The 12,259-nt window shown below is 41.2% G+C and overlaps 1 long non-coding RNA gene across 2 annotated transcripts in view; it reads left to right on the top strand.

The window, feature by feature from the left end:
* The window catches only part of LOC129407871 (uncharacterized), an 87,751-nt gene that overhangs the window by 60,868 nt on the left and 14,624 nt on the right, over positions 1-12,259 (top strand). For both annotated transcript variants that reach the window (XR_008631752.1, XR_008631751.1), the window contains exon 3: positions 166-884. This is a non-coding gene — a long non-coding RNA (uncharacterized LOC129407871). The remainder of the gene's footprint in view (positions 1-165; positions 885-12,259) is intronic.

The following is a 12,259-nucleotide window of genomic DNA, read 5'->3' as shown; positions in this document are numbered from 1 at the left end:
GATAATTAAGGCGGATGGGCTGTTTTTGTAACATTTCAGATGAGACATTACCATTAATTAGTGTCAGAAAAAAAGTATTTTGCTCAAGCTCTTAAGCACAAAGGGAAACAATCTCTTTGCCGTGTCACTGAAGCACTAAATAATCTCTCTTTCTCTCTCTTCTAGGCCTGGGAGCGAGCGGGAGGCCCATCTGAGCAGAAGAGCTTGGGCATCATGTGATCGGTGCATTCCCTACAGTGGAAGACTGAAATCCCCCTTTTATTTTCTTTCAAAGGCAAACCACTAGCGCCCCTATCACCACTATCTACTACTCCTGAACCTAACTGCAGCCATCAAAAGTCCACCCCTGCTTGACTCGACTTGCCTCTGCTCCTTCATCTTGCGAGATAAGGCATGGCCGTGCTCCTTTTCCCTGACGCCTCTCTCAAATAAGAGCCTTTCAAACCCAAGAGAAAGACAGGGATAAAACAGTGGTGGCCCCCCTCTTTTAGAACTTGTGTCTTTTTTATCTTTGTTTCCCTAGTAACTCAACCCTTGACACACACATTCACTAAATCAACAAATTTTTTTGTACCGTTTGACATCTAAGGCGAGGACAACAGCGTTCAAGTTTCCAAGCCTGGAGTGTGCAGTGGAATAACTTCTCCTGTCAATGGTGGATTAAATTTGCTTCTACGATTTGAATTTTTGCCATCCGTTTTAGTTGACTCTAAGGGGGACTTGAACTACAATGGCTGGGAAGGGCAACCCAGTACCAGGTCCCCATTTAAATGGCTTCCCAATGCCCACCTACTCGTACTTTTTCCCTCACATGTTGGGAAGCCTGTCTCCTCCAGCTCTGCCAGGATTGTCTATTAGTGGATACAGCACACCGTCACCAGCAAGTAAGTCAAATCACATTGTGTTTTATTGTGTGTTTGTGTATCTGTGCAACTTTATGCTGTTTTTATTTTGGTGGTGCATTGCCTTCAGCAGTGTCCTTAATTCACAAGCTCACCCACACACGCACACATGCACATGATATGTCAAGTCATAGGCGAATGAGGCAGGACAGTCATGAAAAGCAAAATTGTTTATTCAGGAACACCAATTTGGCAAGCAGAGCACTCAAATACCATCATCATATCCAACCTTCATGCTAGGGCTTTGTAAACATTTCATCACAAACTATAAAACTTGACTTGCAAAATTGTTTATTCAAATCAAACTAAGGAGAAAACGTTCAACTGAGCACTTTTACACAAGCTGTGGATGCTCAAATAATTGTTGCCAAATGTTCTTATGTCTTTGCTCTGCACACTTTGTGTCACTTCTTGAAATCATGGAAGATCTAGACATTTAGCTTTATAAAAGGTGCAGTTAATTTATCCTTTTATTCACATTTAAATTAACAAATGAAACAACCTGCAGTGGAAGTTGTCTTGAAAAGCTTTCATGTTACTCTGCATCTATTATTGCTTTGCATTTTAATTTGGTTGTTGAATTGTCAAAAATAGGTCATTCATTATAGTATGTGCCTATTTGTCTTTGCATGCAAATACTGACATCAAAGTCAGGTCATAGCTTTCTTATGAATGCTGGTTTTAGTTTAGTTACTTAATGTCATGTTTTCCCTGTACTTTTTCATGCAGGCAAGGTCTACAACTCCTCAGTGTAAACTAGTACGATTTCTTTCTGAGTGAATATGAATGTATTTTACAGTATATTGTGTAATCTCAATGCAATGTCAGAATGTTGACTTTCTAATTAACTCCCGCTGGTTATTGTCTCAAGAGTACTCTGCCTCTCTGGATTACATGGAAAATACGGAAATGGAAAATTGTTAAATTAATTGCATGTTATGTATTCCGTATATTATGCAGTCCTAAAGAACATCCAGGTACAATTGTGACACAGCCATGTAGTGCAATGTGCTAGACTTGGCTTTATAAGCAAAGAGTTATGCAGTCGATGACCTGGTGACACAGTACTATATATACATAAACTTGAAGAGTCCAAACACACAGTGAGGTTAGTTCATCGATGCAGCTCCGCTATTTGATATGGTGACCTCACTCCTCTGTGGTTCAGCGGGGCCACCTTATTGACTTTCTATCTCCTGAAGTTTGTGTTGGCTGTCAGCCTTCTAGGAAAGTGAAGAACGGTCTCTGCCCTGCCCGTAGTCCCACCCATTTCCCCATTCAGTCCCAGAATCCTCCGCTCCTCACTGCCCCCTTCTCCTCTTTTTATAACATGAGTTCCTTTTCCCTTTTTAGCCTGAACAAACATTTTCTCATAAGTACAATATTTGCCCTTCATGCCGATTAGCATCCTCCGTGATAACTCCAAGCGCCATTCACACTTGCCCACTTTTACGTAGTCTGTTTTCACACACTCTTGCTCCAGCTAACCCTCCTTCAGTGTTAAGTAGTGACAAGAAAGTGTCAAGATGTTCTTTTTTGTGATGCTTTGAATGAAAGGAATTCACTGAGGGATGTATTGAAGACTGAAGTAGCTGAGATTTCCGCACTTGTGCTCACACAGCTCTTTCGTAAGACTGAGAGTGTGTGGTTCATGCTATCAGTGAAAGAGTTCATAAACAAGTGGTCTTTAGTCACAACCCATCTGTGCCTGGCTTTACACACTCTCTTCTCATTAAATTGTTAAATCTGAGAAGGTGATTTTCAAACAGGTTGCTAAACAAGTTATGATAACTGAATGACAGATCAGGGCTGACTATTTTCAGAAAAATATCAAAATATCTAATTGTGATTTTTACTGACATACATTGCAATTAAATTAAATTAACAATTTTAGGTTTAGGTACAGGATGTAACCTTCTGGAGGTAGTATGTCATCCGTACCTGAATCCATGAAAATAGACTGATAAAACTACACATCTGAGCATTCCCTATTGATATGCCATATTGTGGAATATTATAGTCAAAGGAACAACATTTTAATGGAAACAAGCAGGAGGAGAACCCCCTCTGAGGCAAGAAAGAGTCAGGTTTGTGGAGACACAAGCTTGCTCATAGTAAGGATACATGATTTTTTGAGTTTTCCAGTGCAATAAACACAACCAAACTGAAAGAATAAGTTTTATTTTAGTCCATTTTCTGTCTTAAGTTTCATATTGCATATTGATATTGCATTTAGATAAAAGCATCCTGTTTTAAAGATGCCCAGGAAAAATAACCAATAAAATATGGACTGACAAACTAATCAAGAATCACATTTAAGAAGATGATGTTTGTAGAGCAGTTTTTTATGCAGAATAAGACAGGATATTTTGTTATTTGTGGAGGAAATTGTTGTACTTTGCGATTTGCTGATTGATTGAGATTAAATTGCAATTAATCTTGCAGCCTTACGACCGACATTGATGATGCTTTTTGTCCATTTTAGAGCCATGCTGTATTAACTGGTTTGTGTATTCTGCAAACCCAGATAGACATCAATGGTCTGAAACTGCTTCATTTATAAGTATGTGTATAGTGCTTTATGATAAAAACACATGCTTAAATAGATCATTGTGAAATGAAAACATATTAACTGCGCAGTGAGGATGCGTACAGCTTTTGAGCCAATTTGCATTACTGAATGATAGAGCATAATGTCGAAAAGATTTGCCAAACACAATGCAAGAACTTTCCACACATATTATTAAAACAACAGCTTGAACTTTAGACCACATCTGTCTTCTTTGGCTTCGAACACACTTTCACAATTGTTTAGAAGACTCTGGGACACTAGTGTTTGTTTAACACTGCTGTAAGTGCTGTGCTTACTTGATCTGACTGAATAATTGTGCTTGGAAAGTAATCTGTTTTGTTTTGTGTTCATCTTATTTTATACGTACTGCATACTGTCACGATACTAAAATTCCACACTCGATTTTGATAATAAAAAATAGAATGTGATGTGTGTCTAATCCCTTAATCGTCCAAGTAGGATCTATATTGGTCCATGGCCGTATACTAGTCTACGTGGTTTTAAACTTGTTCTGATACAGCCCATGATCATTCTAAAACTATTCAGAGGAGTTTCATTTCTGTATTGGGACTTTTTTTTAGTATTGATACTTACTCAAATTAGTAGTTTCAATTCTAGTTTGCCAATATGTGTTTTTTCATGGCCAATGCTGATACTGAAGAGCAACTTATGGCTGATATATACAGTAGGGCCAGTTTTGATTATTTTCCCCAAAGTATGTAATTTAAATTTACTACAAACTTCACCCAAGACATTTTTTAACACAAAATTATAAGATAGTTGTGTAGTTGTGAGTTATATAATATAAAACTTTTGACTAAAACAAAATATCGACAAATGCTGGAGATTTAACGCCGATAGCAAATATGCTAAAAGTCTAAATATCGGTCCTATCTCTATCTACTATCCCGTCTATGAGTTGCACATGTCATAACCTGCTGCTCATTTGCAACTGGATCCTCCTACAGCACAAAGGAGCGGACATTTCCTCCCTCTGCCTCCTCTTTCTCCGAATTGTCCATCTCCTCTGGCTCATCTTCCAAACCACCACAGAGCAATTATGTGCACTAAACGGAGCAGAAAGGTTAATCTAGGCCTGCCACATGCACACTATTTTCCTGTCTTTGCCTCCTGGGCCGAGTCTTCACATTGCATTATCTGAAAATCATCTTGTGGTGTTACGTGCGTATTGATATTGCATTTATCGCCCCGAGGCTTTAATATTTAACCGAGTATTATGATCTGAGATGGATTACTCGCTCATAAACAACTACGCCGGACAACAGAATGCGTTTCATGATATTCAACGCTTTCTATTGCAGCGATAACACCTCTATTGATCCTGTTACTTCATCTGAACCTTCCGCTGTCTGTCGCTTGCTCTGACGCTATGCTATTACATTATGAAGGATTGTAATGTACGGCGCGGACCTGCTACCTGCTGCCACCGCCGACTAATTGGCCTTTCCCCACAGAGCGCTCTTGTTTTGTCAGTAATTGCTTCGCGCAGGAGCTATTGACTTATTACGGGGCAACATGGCATTTATGAATGTACTTTGAGGCTCGGAGGGAAACGTAAAAGAGGATTTTCAGAGCTCGAGGCCTGTGCCATTTAGCAGGAGCGAGGCTGAAGGTACTGACAGCGGGTAAATAGGGATATGGTAATGCTGGGCAGACAGGTGGTTCCTCTCTGCCCTGGTGGTCCGCTCCAATCAAGCAGAGGCCATGTCAGAGCGCTGCATGGGTGGCACACGTTGGTAAAAAAATAATAAAAAATGCTGTGCTCGGCTAAAGGAGAGTCCCTGTGTTTGGATCTGAGTAGGAATGATAGCAACATGTCACCACAATAGGTAGGGAATACATGGACGCTATGGTTTATTTTAGGTACAGAATACATTGGATGCTGTGGCTTATTTTTATTGTTTAGAGGGGAAACCAGTGCCTGTTCTAAAATGTCCAAAATGATGCATTATTCTGAATGGTGAAAGTGTATGGACTTAAACCAGATTTGATGGATTACAATGTGTTGATGTATATATAGCAGTGAGGGGGAAGCATGTTGAGATCTGGAGAGGGAGACACACCGAGTATGCAGGATTACTGAAAGACATAAATGAAAACGCGCTAGCTGCTTTGTTTTAAGGTAAAAAACACAAAAAGGTAAGTTAAGCAAAATGTAGGCTCTTTGAGTAAAAAATCTTGTGGAAACGTACCCATGCACAAAAAATCCAAAAGCTAATTGTTAAACTATTTTAGAACCACCCAGTTGTAAACTAAAGTGTTGTTGTTGTGACTTTTTCTTGTGTCAAGCTGGACTCCCCTTGAGCAGGAAAACTGATCACTGAGGACACAAACAACTGCCTTATTGACATATTTCTTTTCTTCTTATCAGGTAGCTGCCATTTGAGAACAGAAATGCTACCTCTGGGGGAGCGCTTGTCATTATTGGAAAGTCATTTGAGCAGTGCCAATACAGCGATGGAGAGGATTCAGGCTTATTAAACATGGCGTGTAAAACACATCTCGCATCGCGCTCATTGACTTCAGTTTAATGACCTTGTTAATTAACTTCTGAGCAGTGGGAGGATGAAAAATGGGCACATACACTGTCCTATTCTTAAAATTTGAAAAGAGGTAATTGTCCTGGGTTAATATAGTGCATTACAGGTGCTTGGCCAGATTTATCCCTGTGTTAAATCAAAGTTGCAAATGAATGACTGTTGGAAGAGCTAAATGAAGTCAGTTAATAGCCTCTATTCAAATGAGGAATTCAAATGCCAGGGTGACAATGATCTTTTATTGAAACCTATGACAAAGTGCGGATGAAAACAGCATTTTACATAAAATCAAACATTTAGCACTTATGCCATATTTCTAACAAAGCAGCAGTTAAAGCTTATTTGATTTTTTATTTGATTTTTTTTACCAGTAGAGCCCCCTATACACATACACAAATTACAAATTGTGCCTTTAAAGCAGTTTGGTTCTTTCTTATTTCTACCTCAGTAAACTCTGACTATGATCAAAACAAGGTCCTCTGAGTGATCACAGTTGAACAGGTGAAGAAAGAATCGCATAATATACAATATCTTTGTTAAACTAAATTGCCCACATTTTCCTTAGTTCTTCAGTTTGCCTGGTGTTGGTGGTGGTGGACTTGGTCTGGTTACTCTTTTGCACTCTCAAAACTGTGTATCTTTTCATCAGCTTCTGTTTTACTCAGTTTGTCCTCTTTTACACAGCCTCTACCAGCCCACCACTCCTCCCTCCTCATCCCTCCCTCCACTAGGCTCCTTTATTCTCTCTCTACCCCTGGACTTGACAGAGCTATCATTACGCTGCCACCTATTTAGTTGCAGCCTGTTATTTTCCATTTGCTTTGAGTGGACCCGGGGCCAAATCCCTGCCCAGAATACTTGATCCCAGCCACAGGATTCATCCCCAAACAGCCTGGCAAGTGTGATCCACTCCCCTTTTTCGCCCTCTCTCCCCTCTCCTGTCTTCCTCCTTCTATCTCTTCTTTTGGCCGCTTATGCTAATGCAGGCCCTCCTTTTTGAAAGGGCTGTCTTGCTATAATCCGATGGATGGCTCCATTTTCCAAGCCCAGCACACACTCGGAAAGGCATCACACTCTATTAGAAATACAAGGACACGTGCTATCTCTCATAAACACTGTGCTAACGGCGCAGTGTCACAGCAGCGGGGCTGCTACATGGAGAGCTCCATGGACAGTTGAAAACCAGCAGGCGTTTGCCGGCAGCCATACAGCAGGGTAAACATGGACTACATCTGAACCTTCCTCTGATGTGCCAGCACAGGCCTGTTTCTTTATTTGTGCCCACTTCAAAGACTCGAGAGGAAGTCAAGACAAGGGCACACAGATAACAACTGCCTCCCTCTCTCCTCTTCTCTCCTTTTCTTCAACCCATTTTCCCTATGACCTCTTCTCCTTCTTTTATCTCTCCCTCCACACCCATACGCTCATCTCTGTCTTCTTATGCCCTTTTTGCAATACCCATTTCATCTAGTCATAACTCACTCTGCTGCATACATTCAAATGTCAATGAGTCTCTCAGAGGCATCAGTCCTCTATTGTCCTTTGATAAGCGCTCCGAGTGACAGCATCTGTAAAATATAGGGCAGTTACCTAATGCAGCAGGCGGAGAGGAAAGGGACGTTTGTACTCTACTCAGAGTGATTGAATTATCAAGTAGAGCTTTGCTTGTTGTCCAAGTGGGTTTCAGAGGAAAGCCCTTTTCTCGGCGCCTAATGCGCTTTTTCAGCCCAGCACAATGGCTAGCTGTGTTGTGCAAAGGGCCTAAGAACGCTGTGTTGGGCCAGAGCTTATGGGGCCACCAGTCCACACTTGGCACCTCTCTAAGGGGCCCCTGGCCACACTTAACCTCAGGCCTGTCTGCTAGCATTAGTGCACAGTGTCTTCAGAGAGCTGGATAATGCACCACTGACAGCATTAGCACATTGCACAGCTTCTATAGCGTTGCAGACTGGGCTGCCTGCTACTTAGCATTCTACAGTTTGTGCTTTCTGGCTCTTGCAGACTTTTCTGCTGCTACACTTTGCTTCATACTTTTTCACTTGAAATTTGTGCACAAACTGTTTCATGGCATTTAGTAATACAGAGGTCATTTTTTCAGTTCAAGCTAGTTGTCCCTGAATCACTTTGGCATCTCAGTGGCAGAGTGGCTAGCATTCTTGTTCCACAGCGAGAAGGTTCTGGGTTCGACTCCTGGGCTGCCTGGGCCTTTTTGTGTGAGGTTTGCGTGAATCTCTTTGTGTCTAGGTGGATTTCATTCCAGGTATTCTGGTTTACTCCATCAACCCAAAACATGAACAATAACATCTGGAGATGGGTCCCAGCGCTGTGCCCGCTGCACCTGACAGGTTGCCACAACAGCATTGAAGGATCTGTCAAATACAGAGGAATAATGATGGCCTTTATGAAAGCTTTTGAGCAGGTTGAACCAAATATTTTAATTATGTTAATGTAATTGCACCCTGGATATCTCAATATTGAAAACTCTCGACAGATAACCTGATGTACTACCCAAAACAGGCAAAAGCATGGCAGGCTCATAACAGAGGCATGCACTGATTCAGAGAGACTTGCTGGAAGCCATGAAAGTCATCTGGCATTTTCCAGCCCATTGAGTGTGGCAGAAAACAGTAGATATTTGGACTTGTAATTAATACTGGAAAAAGAGGAAAAGCCAGGCGGACATGTGTGCTCCAGACGGGATTAAAATCACTAATCAGTGCATGTGATATTAGACTGTGCGAGGTTCCCCTGCATAAATAAACCCCATGTGAAGAGTGTATCCTGTGTGAATGTGCTGAGGTACAACGCACAGATGTGAGAGTCTAAACTCTACAAACAAGCCTGCTGGAATCACAGCTCACAGAAGTGTATTGTCTAAGTAGAGCTTTTGTAACTATTGTTTGTTCTGTCTGCTGGTTATTGGTTGGCATGTGCTTCCTGTACTGTGACCACAGCTACAGTACACCACTAGACTTTGTGTTCAAGTAAGTTTGCCTTTCAAAAAGTTCCATACTATTTATTCACAATGAATCCTCACTTGTTTCCTTTGTAATAACACTTTGATTCTTTAGATAGTGAAACTGTTACAAGTGAAAATGAGTATAAGTACTACTACTGCAGAACAGATTATATTTCGTCTGTATTTGTGGAAGTCATTTCCCTGTAATTTCCTTTCTTTTTTCTTTCATGTGCAAACAGCTGTTGTGCTGTTAGCCTGTGATCAGAGCGCAGACACACCTGAAAGTAGCGCTGGCTCTGACCTTCCCCAGCGCCACATGCCCTTCTGGTGTTTGTTCTATTGAGTCTTCCTTTAAACGCTTAAACCAAGGAGGATGTGACGAGATACATGCATTTGAAGTGGCTTTGTAAACAAAGGCTTAGACTTTGATTTGTTCCTGTTAATGCGACAAACAGATGAAGAGCTTCCCGTGCAGTTGGACTCGGAGAGAGATTCCAGTGTTTGACACTGACTGATGGGCTTGTGTCGAGATCAAATCTTGTGCCAAAGTACACAACCTCACACAACCGCACACAAGACAGACTGTGACAAAACAAGTATGTGCCTCCAGACCCAGACGACCTAAAATGTGGAACACACTATTTTTAATGATCCACTTGTGGCAGACCTCACAAAGAGTGACCTTTGCAGTGCAGTTTTTTACTGGTTTGTTCCAAGAAGCACTTTGATGAGGAGCTGCTTTGTTTACAATGAACAGTAACCACCACTCACCCATAAATAAGGAAGAAATACTGTCTGTCATCAAAGACCTTCTCTGAAAAACTGACAATTCTCAAATTATGCTTCTGATGATTTTTGATGGGATTTTTATTTTTATTTTTTTTATTAGTGCTTATTATTAAGATCCATATTAGCTGAGCTTAACCCAAAATACAAAGTAACCAGTATTACAATTATTTATGTGACAGAAATTATGGACAAATCAACCATTCCATTCAGTAATTACAATACAAAATATAGGAATATAATAAAAAAAATTACAATTCATTTATAGATAACTTATTCCTAAAAGACTCTTCAATTGAATAACAAAAAAAGTTTTTTGTTCAGTTGGTGTCCAACTGGTATTCTCACGTGATACTGCTTGACCTACTTTAGACCTGCCCTCTCTATTCTCCCAGCCTGCTTTAACCATAATAAACTTTAAATTGGATACATACTCTGCGTAATCACAGGACCAAAGTGGAACTAAAGACTTGAGAAGTAGTGGGCCGATCATAAGAAGAGATAGTGCAGCTCTACACAGCTAAGGTCAAATGCGTGACTCCCCTGGCCGACCTAAAGACCCATCTAATCGTTCACTCTTTGAGAGGCAGAGACAGCACCGGCGGGGGACTTAGAAAAGAGGAGAGAGCGATCAAGAGCCAACCAGCCAATGAGCAAAGTGAAGGGGCCCTGCAGGCATCTTAAATCACAGCACGCCCCAACATACACTTCACACAAGAATCAGGAAGACAACGCACACTTTCCACCAATGACCAGTGGCCATGGGAGAGACCTGGAGTTAGAGTGGGTACAGAGAGAGTCAGTTTAACCCTCTCCCTCCACTCTTACACACTGTATTGACAACCATGTCCAACAGAAAGAATTTGGAGAAAAAGTCTTAGCTTAAATGGTTAAGATCAGTGACCTGCTGGTTACTGGTTACTGCTTGATAGTAAATAAATTTGCTGTTAGTTGTTTTGTATGTGATTTTGTGGTTTAATGGTTACGGTAGTGCCCCTTAACTGGTAAGTTATTAGTGAATCTTTTGATGTACCATTTCACTATACTTCAAGGTGCATTGTGTAACTTTTCTGGTGGAAGGTTGTCTGCTCGTCTCCATGGAAATGCTTTTGCTGAAATGACCCATAGCATTATAGCATTACACATCTGTCTCCACCGAATCAAGCAGGTGACGCTACTCGGCCAAGTTACAGGTCAGATCTGTGGATAAGTGGCCCTGCTCTTATAGGGGATTTTATTTTCTAGGGGAAAAAAAAGCATTCTTACTGTCACTGAATAAATGCAAGAAATATTATTTTAATGCAACACTGTTGTACATAACAGGCAAATAAGGCAATAACTTCTCCATGGATACAAACAAGTGGTGAACGTTCCCCCCAAAAAGTTACACAGTGCATCTTTAACTTCTCCTCTCAGGAATGGAGGGTAAACATGAATGTACTTATAATTCATTGACCTAATGAACAGGCTATCTCAAAACATCTGTTGCTAATAAATGCTACCTTTGCTTTTGTTATGACTATAATTTTATCAACATTTCAAAAGTAGAAAGTACACCTACCATGCAAGTAAAGCTGCAGTGCTGTGCTTTGGCTATGAAATAACAGCCTCCATTTATTGAAAGTGCAGCCCACATATTTGATACTGTTTTATTCTTCTCAAGTGTCCGTTCACATGGTGCTGTGAGGCCAGCAGATGCAGAGGCTATGAGGCTGTTTGCTTTCATAATCCTGTATTTATGCCGCAGAATGTAGGTAAAATGTCTTTGTTTACTGTTAACACAGAGGAGCGTTGGACGGGAGAGGTCAGCCGCTGCCCCAGATGAGATTTTGCTGATTCAATATTTACTCATCAAACACCACTATTTCCTGTAAGCACTTGGACAAACTTTCGCTCTCACCACTCCACTCTCAGTTGACTTTTGTTGTCATAGCAGCCCTGGTCGTGTCTGCCTAACATTTAATCTGTCTGTATTAAAGACATGGGTATGACCTGGCAGTGAGCAAACATCCGTCTTCCACCCACCTGTCTCTTTACTAACTCCTTGGGCATGTACACTGTGAGCTTGCTTGGACTGCTATTCAAATATCAGCTCCATGGCTTCTTGTGCATGTGGTGTATGTGTGTTGGCATTAGGAACTCCCCTCTCCTCATGTCTTTGTATACAGTGAAGGGGAGAGTGGACATTCCTTCAGCACAGATAGTGAGCTCTGGAGTGCATTAGTCAGTTGTGTGCTAGCAGACAGCTATATGGCGGCTGCTCCTCCCCTACTAAAACCTGAAAAAGAAGCTTGGTCCTGGCAGATGTGCTGTCAAAGCCGGCGTCTTTCAGCCCCGTTTGAAAAATAGTCTTTATGTCAAAAGCAGATCGCAGTGGCTGGAGGTACACATGGAAAGTAGTGGAAGGGCTCCAGGGGTTTTGGAGGGGAATATTTTAAGTCTTTATCATTGGAGGTAGTCGTCTGTCTGTCGACACGTTTGG

This window comes from Boleophthalmus pectinirostris, unplaced genomic scaffold (genome assembly GCF_026225935.1).
Source record: "Boleophthalmus pectinirostris isolate CB_2022bp ecotype Guang Dong unplaced genomic scaffold, ASM2622593v1 HiC_scaffold_14, whole genome shotgun sequence".
NCBI classification, from domain to species: Eukaryota; Metazoa; Chordata; class Actinopteri; order Gobiiformes; family Gobiidae; genus Boleophthalmus; species Boleophthalmus pectinirostris.
The sequence above is the reverse complement of the archived record's forward strand: the minus strand, read 5'-3'. Positions and strand labels throughout refer to the sequence as shown.